Source organism: Haliotis cracherodii, unplaced genomic scaffold, assembly GCF_022045235.1.
Source record: "Haliotis cracherodii isolate W230 unplaced genomic scaffold, xgHalCrac1.p SCAF_9, whole genome shotgun sequence".
Classification (NCBI taxonomy): Eukaryota; Metazoa; Mollusca; class Gastropoda; order Lepetellida; family Haliotidae; genus Haliotis; species Haliotis cracherodii.
This window is the reverse complement of record NW_027266343.1, coordinates 22,283,259-22,295,147: the sequence shown is the minus strand read 5'-3', so window position 1 is coordinate 22,295,147 and position 11,889 is coordinate 22,283,259.

Below are 11,889 nucleotides of genomic sequence, written 5' to 3'. Positions count from 1 at the left end.
CACTGAATATATAACATCAAAGACAATGCACAAAATTACGCTTGATGAGTGGAATGCCCGCTCTGACATCACAGGGACAACGATGAGCGGAGGCAAGTAAACACATGCAGCTGGGTACAAACTATATCCTGGATATAAAGTACAACAGGTTTGGTATGGTTGCCATTTCACTGAATAAATTGTGTGAGAATAACATAGTCCCATGGTTGCTGCACAACGAATCATGTTCTACAAGGAAGTCGCACTGTCCTCACAACGACTCCTCCTTGTCCCCCAGAGCACCACTGTTTTAGTGTGTTTCTCATAAATCTACTGTTCGCTGAAAAACGTCTATTTCCTAACTGTGGTGTAGCATTACAAGCAGTTCATTCCTGGCCAACGAGGCCAATAGACAAGGTAGACTGGATATACTGCCTCCTTACAGTCAGTTGCAGAAACCTATCTTCACACTAACAGGCTTGTCCAGTGAAGGCAATTGTGGCCATCTTGCAAAATGTCTGCCAAGAACTATGGATAATCAACCACAAAGTCACAGTAGTGTACTTCAGTACAGATTATGTATAAAATCTCTATTATATTTCCATGAGAATTAGTTTATTAATCATTTAATGAGTTTACTTTCTTTTTATTGCTGATACTATAATGCATTATTTGTTTTAAAAAAAGAAAGCAAATGCATATTAGATACATAAATGATCAGAATACTGTAAATCTTGAAATGAATGCGAGTGCTGGCCCCTCGCCAAAGATGCGACTAGAGGAACGAGCTTAGCCTATTATACAGTAAAGTACCCGGCATGCAGAGACTGAAGCAACACAGTGCCACTATTTGAAGGCAGTGGGAAGAAGACAGCATATGGAACCTGGGTGAAGTCATGACCGCAGTCTGTGCCTTCTAATCTAGCAGTCCGTGGACAACTGGTTAGGAAACATCGAGGCTTTTGTTGTGCTCATGGATACGGTTTACCATACCACAATTGGAAGGTTGGATGTTGCATTACCCACCTGTCATGACAGATTAACTATAGTCATTTGAAAAAGTCATACAAGGCAGAACAGAACAGACCTTTGCGTTTCAGGCCGCGTATAACGGCATATGAAGTACAACATGATTGAATAAGTTAACAGAACTTGACGGGACGTACACACAAGCGCACATACTACATGGTCATTCGTCTGATCAATCGTGCATCGTAATAAATTCATTGATATTAGTAACAGGAGACAACGACAGGCCAACTTAATTAACAATGTCAATGTCGGATGTGACCACGATGTGCGTTAATACAAACGAGGCAACAGCGGCCTATTGAAAAAAAAAACAACCTTAGGGGATGTTATTGTGGTTATTCCAAAGATTGAGGCAACTGAGCTAGCGTTTCCGACTGGTTCTGGTCTTGTCGTTGGCGTCTGCTCCAGCTAATCCCAGATGTCCTATGAGGGAAGAGCCCTTCGTTGGCAGGTTTTATGTAAGTCTCAATGTATTTATTATGTTTAACCCTTGATAGTCGCGCTATGGTTGAGATATTGCCGGGGTGACATAACATTTTAACCCACTCACTCCTATGGGGGAGACATCAGGACAAAGCAGCCGGCTACAGCAGTACAGCAATGTTGGGCGTACCTGACTGTGGCGAGGAAACCAAATTGGGCCTATGACTGGACCCCGGGGCCAGATGTGCTCCCTCAACCGGTTGCGTACGGGTCAGCCACTAATTGGTGTCAGAGCTGTTGATGTGTCAGTCTGGTGTCGAGTCCTTAGTTTCACCAACAGAATATAGTTGACGTGACGTCACACGCGGACGCCTGGCCGGTGGAAAGTCCTGCTAGAGGTAACGTCTCCAAAGAGATGGTATTGTGTTTCGATGGACATTTAAATGTCTGGCAACTTAGTTTTGCTCCAATCCTGTTTGTAGCATATCCATGGCGCGCAGATATGGACTTAATTAGCTTATTGTTGATATAAATTGATTAAAACATTGTATATAAATTATATATCGTGGGCATTTGTTCTTTTGTTACACCACAATGACAAAAGCCTCCGCAGATACTACATGGAAACTACGCAGAAAGTAAGTCACGTTCGAAGTTTCATTCATTACTAAACTAAGCGGCAAAAGAAAGTATAGGTTGGCAATTTGTAATTATCCTAAAAACAGCGATAACTAGTGGAAAGTGGGTATTGGGAATATGACTGCCCAGGAACAGGTACCAAAAAACACCACACGAACGAGCCACCTTTGACGGCGCTCGTGCGGTGACAAAAAAAAATGGTGAAACAGGTTTCCCGCCTATGGCATAAACTGCACGTGCATGTTAGCTGTATAAATGCGTTCGTCTGCTGGGTATAACCACACGTGATGAAAGCGCACAAAAGAAATGCCACGACTGTCACAATGGGGGCAACACAGGTCCAAATTGCCAGAAGGTTTGGTTGTACACCACTGACAGTAACCAGGCTGATTCAACGGTACAGGCAGACAGGGAGGACACAGGACAGGCCTAGAACCGGATGACCCCGAATGACAACACCACTGGAAGACGCTCAGATACGGCTCATTCACCTACGAACAGATTCGTAACGGCGACGGCGACGGAAGCAACAGCGTTGGGACACCCCATAAGCCAACGCACAGTACTACGATGACTTTGTGCAGCTGGAATCCGAGCGTATCGTCCTTTCCGAGTACTGACTGCTCAACATCGACGCCTGAGACTGCGATGGGCGAGGCAGGTTCGACGCTGGCAAGTGAGAAATTGGCGTCGAGTGCTGTTTTCTGATGAAAGTCAGTTTAACTTGTTTCGAAATGGCGTCAGAGAACGAGTTTATCGACGACGGGAACGTTTGGCTCCGGCGTGTATTCGAGAGGTCAATCCATTCGGCGGGGGAGGTGTCATGGTGTGGGGCGGTATTTGTGGAGATCAGAAGACTGATTTGGTGATTATACAGGGAAACCTGAACGCTATGCAGTACAGAGATCAAGTAAAGCAGCCAGTTGTGCTTCCGTTCTTACAAAACCAACACCAGGTTGAATATGAATCCTATCGAACATCTGTGGGACCATCTTGACAGACAGATTAGAGCACGCCATCAGCCTCCAGTCAACAGACAAGAATTGCAGCAGGCTCTGAGAGACGAGTGGCAACGGATTCCAGTCCATGTCATCAGAAGACTGACGTCATCGATGAGGCGGCGTATCACAGCATGCATTGAGGCAGCTGGAGGTCATACACGCTATTGAAGGCAAATGTGTCGACAATGAACTTGTAGTGTGTCTGACAATTTTTTAGTGACATTTCAGACAACTTTGGAAAATGAAATATCTTACCCCACTATTGTTTACGTTGAGCTTACATTACCTGTGATTGCACAATTTCATTCAAACTGTGGTTGATCAATCATTTGTTACCCCTCCCTAGATTATATTATAATTAACAACAAAACCTTGATATTTTTGTATCGATCATGGAACTCGACCTATACTTTCTTTTGCCGCCCAGTTTATATCTACTACAGCTGGCTTCCGTGTGTGAATGCGAGTAATACTTGTCGCCTCAGTTCTCAGCTTCATAATGTTTTACACAAGTAGTATGTTTAAATTTGTTGTATGGAGGCATACGCATAGGATGACGAATACTTGTTATTCGTCAATCAGCAACTCCAATAAGTCAAACAACTTTGTAGTGTCTATGCATAATCGTATTCTTGGACACCGCATGTACACAGGAAAGTTGTTGAGTACAGTCAGTCCCCAGTAAATCCAAAGTCAATTTGTTTCACCATTACCTTATATACAATTATGTATGCGGCTATATCGGTGACAGATTTCAAAACGCATGTTTGGTGTAACCCCGCCAGTGTCCCCCATCCCTCTTGTATAACGAATACTTTAATGTTTCGCCTTGAGATCTAACGTTATAACATTTCGGGGCACGATCATCATCTAATACACAATAGATATTTCCTGGATATATTATATATACTCACCACCAAAAGAAACGCGAACCATAGAAATGTGTAGACATGTATCTACGTTAAGAAGAGATGTTGCACGTGTGTACCAATTAATGACAAAACTATCAGTCAAGTTTCACCACAGAATGACTATTATTATCACGATATGATGCACGTGACTTCAAACTTTACTCGATAATCCTGCACGAGACCAGTGGTGCATCTCGAGTCATGGATCTATGACGTCACATGGGATGCGTTCATGCGCATCGGTTCACACAACAGAAGAAGAAAATATTTCATTCATATGTCACATGTTGTATGTGTACATATTAGACAAAAACTTGCATAACATATACGGAACCGCAAAAGAAACGTCACCCCAAGTAACAATGCATGAAAAGTTGTCGTTCATCTATCTGGGTAATTGTCCCCCGCAGCGCGAAAGCGCGAAGCGGGGGATATAGTATTCACGACCGTCCGTACGTCCCACCTGCTTGTTGCCGCGATATCTCAAGAACTAAACACTGGATTGTCTTCATATTTGGAACTATGGTGTATATACAGACTCCGCAGACACCAGTCGGTTTTGGTGACCTTGACCCCATTTTCAAGGTCACAGCAGGCAAATCTGCTTTTGGAGTTGGAAAACGGTGTTGCCGCGATATCTCAAGAACTGAACACTGGATTGTCTTCATATTTGGTACTGTGGTGTATATACAGACTCCGCAGACACCAGTCGGTTTTGGTGACCTTGACCCCATTTTCAAGGTCACAGCAGGCAAATCTGCTTTTGGAGTTGGAAAACGGTGTTGCCGCGATATCTCAAGAACTAATGGCAGGATTGTCTTCATATTTGGAACTATGGTGTATATACAGACACCGCAGACACCAGTCGGTTTTGGTGACCTTGACCCTATTTTCAAGGTCACAGCAGGCAAATCGCTGTATTGTCTTCATATTTGGTACTATGGTGTATATACAGGCGGGGGACATTTCGTCACTTTGTGACAAATACTTGTTTTTGTCAAAGTTTCTAAAATTTAACATTACCTTGTCCGGAAAAATTAAATTTGATGATACAAAATCAAAGCAGATGACAATAAAACCTATCGCCCAAACGCATCACGGCAACGGCCATGGTAACCCGATGCACATGAGTTCCGTGCTAATTCAAATGTACATGCGTTCCCCCATTTCTCGCCCTATACAAATCCACCCAGATCGGATAACATTCATTCGTTATTGAATTGCTAACACCAAGTTTGACAAGAAATCAGCGACACCAAGCCCTTGGACGATTGTAAGCTGGACAAACCGCCCGGCAAGTAGCCGATGCATTTCAAGTCCACGTAAGGACCTTATACAGGCTCCAGCAACGGTGCCAGACCACCAACACTACAGATGACCGACCACGTATTTGAAGACCAAGGGTCACCAAACGACCTCAGGATTGTGCGACAGCATCTTCAAGATCGTTTTGTTACTGCAGCGGTAACTGCTCGACAGACCATGGGGACACACAAGCGACACATTAGTGCGGACATCTCCACTGTGACAGGCCACACCGAGGACCCATTCTGACACCACGTCATCGTCGGAACCGTCTTCAGTGGGAAACACAGCACCATCATTGGCGCCACCAACAGTGGAGAAGAGTCCTCTTCTCCGACGAGAGCCGTTACTGTATCATCAGCAGATGTCAGAGAGAGAGAGCGTAGTCGACGCCGTGGGGAACGTTATTCGGATGCTTGTGTTGTTGAGAGAGACTCGTTGGGTGGTCCGAGCATCATGGTGTAGGGTTGAATTGGTCTTGCACAGAGGGTCGGCCCTGTGGTCTTCCAGAACGTCGGTCCAGGGAGAGGCAATGGTATCACAGCAGCTCTGTACATTAATCAAGTCTTGAGACGACACGCCATACCTCATTTGGCGCGGCGCCGCAACCACGAGTTTCAGCGTGATAACGCCCGTGCCCACACTACGAGAGCAACAAGAGACTTCCTCCAACAGAATGGCGTCAGAACCATGCAGTGGCCTGCCCTCAGTCCCGATTTAAATCCCACTGAGTACCTGTGGGACGAGATTCAAAGACGGCTGAATAACGTCGGACCAAGGCCGACAACTGCAGATGAACTGCGTCAGGCATTCCTCAGAGTGTGGGCTCAAGTGCCTATGACCTTCATCAACCGCTTAAACCATTCCATGTATCGACGTCGCACGTCAGTCATCAATGCACATGGCGGACACACGAGATACTGACTTGTGATGCCATTTTCTCAGAGACTAGTTTTGTGTTTCACTTTAAGAACATTTGACACATTAATTTCAACCTTGATGATCAGTTTTGCTAAGTTTCATCTTTTCAATATTTCTCAAAGTATGTTTTGCAGTGTTTGGACAAATAAGGTTTCTCATATATCGATCCATAGTGACGTTTCTTTTGCGGTTCAGTATACATACAACATCAGGCCATTAAAGGCCTATGAGACACAATGAACAATGAGAAACATTATTTATATAATAGAAATACAACTTACAGGATTGCGAAACCCAATAAAAAAGTATTATAACTTTAAATTATGAAATGTTGCCTACGTGCAAACATTTTTTAAATAAGTGCGGCAAGAGGTTTTACATACGTGTTACAATTCATTAAGTACCCCGTCTGGTCCACAGAAGAGCATGAAATAAATGTAGCATCAGACTTTATAATTCTCAAACATAAATCATATCTTAAGTCAGAATAAAATGGACAATTAATGTGAAAATGTATCTCATCTTCTACAGCGTTATTATTACATAATTTACAAATTCTATCCTGTAAATGTTTTATAGGTTTAGCAAATCTACCAAATTCAACTTGTAAGGGTAATGTGCCGCAGCGTAACTTGCTAAGGATACTACGATAAGACCTGTTCATAATACATGTAACATAGGGTTCAGCTGACAGCGAATGTTTGAACAATCAATAAGTAGGAAGCTTATTTCCATTTTGTAAACCTTTATCAATCCACAATTCTGAATACCAATTATTCTCATTTAACGCTAATAACTTATATTTTAAACGGGTAAAATCGGACTGGGTTAAATGCATTTAAAGCAAAGAAGAGGACCGTCCACAACAAAAAATATACGATATACAACGAATTTTTCCTCATCTATCACAGCATCATTCGACACTGACAACGCCATAAACTGGGCACGGGTATTTGCGCACCGATCAGATAACTCCTACCGACAGGGTGGAGTGGTGGTTCAAAGCGAAACGGACGACACTGTCTTTTGCCTAATAAAAGCTCGACGGCACCTCCGATCTTGCCTTCCACTATGCATGTAGTAGAAGTAAACGATGACCTGGAAATCAACAAGATTCTTTTTTGTTGCATGTCAAAGCACCAATTCATCTGTCATGAGTTGTTTTGTGTATGTGTGCTGAGCGTATTCACAATTAACTATGATGTTTCATGTCTACCAAAATATACACAATAGGTATTTGTCCAGAGCAAATATTTATTAACGTTTATTCTCGATGTTGTGGAAGATTGAAATTGAACATCATGACAGCGTCAGCAGGGCTTATAGAGGTCATAAGGCATAACTTTATTTGCTTTTCTGGCCACAGACAGTGGCATATGAAGATCATACACAAATATATTTAAGTTCCATGGCAGGAGGGTAGATTATTTATACAGCAATACAGTGTATATATATGGTTCAATATAGCAAAACGTAAACAGATTTTAACACACTTATTTTTGTACAATTAAGCAAAATGTGGAGCGTTAAGACATTTGGCGCAGTTTGATAACATCTAGGTCACACATAGCTAGCGCTGACATCCACCAACACAGTCATGGTGCTGCCAAACCTCAGCAGATGATCAGGGCGGCCAGTCAGGACTTACCAAGTGCCTTAAAGTGACTTTAATCTTAGACATGTTAAAGACGATTGACCCCACAAGATATAGCTGAGAGCTGTCTCACGGACGGTTATGGATGATTATGTATTTGATAATATCACTGGGGAATGCTGAAATCAGTTACTGTCATTTACTCCAACGTTTTAACTGCCAATCGTCTCAACAGGATCATAACTTTGGTTATTTATCGACTCCCTGGTTCTATGTTTTTAGTTGTTAATTTTTAACATTCATTATAGTGCGGTCCAAATTTATGGGCTTATTCATCTATTGCTTCAAGCTTGACTGATTTGTTTACACACTAAAATATCTAATTCCTCACGAACTACCGAGGCATTCAAGCACCTGTAATATTAGTAAATATGCATGTCAAGTAAAGCAGCCATGTTACATTTAGTACAACAAACTGGTAATAATTTCGTCCCAATATAGCAATAATTGCTGGTGTGACATAACAGTTAAACTCACTCACAGACACTATATATTTCGCGAGAATGTAGGACCATTCCCCGCTCGGACAATACCCCACACTGACATTTCGCCACATGGACTGCACGTCTTTCTTCTTGATCGGATTCAACACTAAACTGAATAGGAATAGGAATAGTACGCTCTGTGATTATGATATTTGTAAATAATCAGAGACCTGAAACGTCTGGTTTTAATATTATAGTAATATATGTAATTGCGTCGCTTATAACATTTACCCATGACAATATTTAATGAATATTTGACAAATGATAACAGTAATGAATCACTGGCTATAAGTTATGAAGAAAACCTTTTTCATTATTTATTAATGGAGAACTGTGGAAGTGTGTTACATGCATTTATGGCCTTGTCTTGAGCATATTACTTACCAGAACTGTTGTCGAATGAACCCTTTAAACTCGGTTTATCATGTTTAACTGGTTCAATATGTTTTTTCACATTCACATAATTACCCATACGTTTGTGCCCAAAGATATCTAATTAGTTTAACAAACATATGTATTTATTGAATTGCTTGTTATTTTGTCTAAGCCATTATCTATTATGTTCATAATTTCCCCGGCCTTAGGTAATTCACAGAGCGAAATTGTACAGTAGAATCATATTAGATGACACGTGATGTATTCATTGGAAACATGTGCCATCAAAGCGGGTTAGCAATTGCTGAGCATCGTGATGATGTGCATAATGGGTGGGGGACACCGCTTCCTCATCTGTCAAACTTTGAAAATGTTGCTGATGAGGTGACGAAAACATTCCTTGTCTCTATCACGTTTGTGTCATGTGTCATCGGAGTTGTCACATGAGGTGTGTGTACCACTCAGGATGGCAAAAGTGTGTTTGTAATAAGAGTCACAAGTAAGTAAGTCGGGATATCAGCGATGGACATTTCGTAATACACAGTATTACAGCAGTTAACACGCACAAATAGCTTAAAGTTAATAATGATATTCATTCCCAATCTCCGGAGAGTAGACAGCCCAATTTATCGGGTAGCTGGAGAACCTAAGTCCAAGAAACTCTCAAGAGCCAAGCTGCCGAACGCCAAGTCACTCATTTTGTGACGTCGGGCTTCACTCATTCACTCACACATAAGTGAGTTTGGTTTTACGCCGCTTTTAGCAATATTCCAGCAATATCACGGCGGGGGACACCAGAAATGGGCTTCAGACGTTGTACCTATGTCGGGAATCGAGTCGAGTCTTCGTCATGACGAGCGAACGCTTTAACCACTAGGCCTCACTCACACATAAAGCGGGTATTCTGTTCAAAGCGTCATTAAACCCTCACATATTTATCATGATCCAAATGCACCCCTACATTGTGACAGACAGGGTGGTACAGGGTGTCGGTGTAAGACTGGGTGGTACAGGGTGTAGGCGTAAGACTGGGTGGTACAGGGTGTCGTTTAAGACTGGGTGTTACAGGGTGTCGGTGTAAGATTTGATGGTACAGGGTGTCGGTATAAGACTGGGTGTTACAGGGTGTCGGCGTAAGACTGGGTGTTACAGGGTGTCGGCGTAAGACTGGGTGTTACAGGGTGTCGGCGTAAGACTGAGTGGTACTGGGTGTCGGCGTAAGACTGGGTGGTACAGGGTGTCGGCGTAAGACTGGGTGTTACAGGGTGTCGGTGTAAGACTGGGTGGTACAGGGTGTCGGTGTAAGACAGGGTGTCGGTGTAAGACTGGGTGGAACAAGGTGTCGGTATAAGACTGGGTGTTACAGGGTGTCGGTGTAAGATTGGATGGTACAGGGTGTCTGTGTAAGACTGGGTGTTACAGGGTGTCGGTGTAAGATTGGATGGTACAGGGTGTCGGTATAAGACTGGGTGTTACAGGGTGTCGGCGTAAGACTGGGTGTTACAGGGTGTCGGCGTAAGACTGGGTGGTACAGGGTGTCGTTAAAGACTGGGTGTTACAGGATGTCGGTGTAAGACTGGGTGGTACAGGGTGTCGGCGTAAGACTGGGTGTTACAGGGTGTCGTTTAAGACTGGGTGGTACAGGGTGTCGTTTAAGACTGGGTGTTACAGGGTGTCGGTGTAAGATTTGATGGTACAGGGTGTCGGTATAAGACTGGGTGTTACAGGGTGTCGGCGTAAGACTGGGTGTTACAGGGTGTCGGCGTAAGACTGGGTGTTACAGGGTGTCGGCGTAAGACTGGGTGGTACTGGGTGTCGGCGTAAGACTGGGTGGTACAGGGTGTCGGTGTAAGACTGGGTGGTACAGGGTGTCGGTTTAAGACTGGGTGGTACTGGGTGTCGGCGTAAGACTGGGTGGTACAGGGTGTCGGCGTAAGACTGGGTGGTACAGGGTGTCGGCGTAAGACTGGGTGGTACAGGGTGTCGGCGTAAGACCTGGTGGTACTGGGTGTCGGCGTAAGACTGGGTGGTACAGGGTGTCGGTGTAAGACTGGGTGTTACAGGGTGTCGGTGTAAGATTGGATGGTACAGGGTGTCTGTGTAAGACTGGGTGTTACAGGGTGTCGGTGTAAGATTGGATGGTACAGGGTGTCTGTTTAAGACTGGGTGTTACAGGGTGTCGGTGTAAGATTGGATGGTACAGGGTGTCGGTATAAGACTGGGTGTTACAGGGTGTCGGTGTAAGATTGGATGGTCCAAGAAACTCTCAAGAGCCAAGCTGCCGAACGCCAAGTCACTCATTTTGTGACGTCGGGCTTCACTCATTCACTCACACATAAGTGAGTTTGGTTTTACGCCGCTTTTAGCAATATTCCAGCAATATCACGTCGGGGACACCAGAAATGGGTTTCAGACGCTGTACCTATGTCGGGAATCGAGTCGAATCTTCGTCATGAAGAGCGAACGCTTTAACCACTAGGCTTCACTCACACATGAAGCGGGTATTCTGTTCAAAGCGTCATTAAACCCTCACATATTTATCATGATCCAAATGCACCCCTACATTGTGACAGACAGGATGGTACAGGGTGTCGGTGTAAGACTGGGTGGTACAGGGTGTAGGCGTAAGACTGGGTGGTACAGGGTGTCGTTTAAGACTGGGTGTTACAGGGTGTCGGTGTAAGATTGGATGGTACAGGGTGTCGGTATAAGACTGGGTATTACAGGGTGTCGGCGTAAGACTGGGTGTTACAGGGTGTCGGCGTAAGACTGGGTGGTACAGGGTGTCGTTAAAGACTTGGTGTTACAGGGTGTCGGTGTAAGACTGGGTGGTACAGGGTGTCGGCGTAAGACTGGGTGTTACAGGGTGTTGGCGTTAGACTGGTTGGTACAGGGTGTCGGCATAAGACTGGGTGGTACAGGTGTCGGTGTAAGACTGGGTGGTACAGGGTGTCTGTGTAAGACTGGGTGTTACAGGGTGTCGGTGTAAGATTGGATGGTACAGGGTGTCGGTATAAGACTGGGTGTTACAGGGTGTCGGTGTAAGACTGGATGGTCCAAAAAACTCTCAAGAGCCAAGCTGCCGAACGCCAAGTCACTCATTTTGTGACGTCGGGCTTCACTCATTCACTCACACATAAGTGAGTTTGGTTTTACGCCGCTTT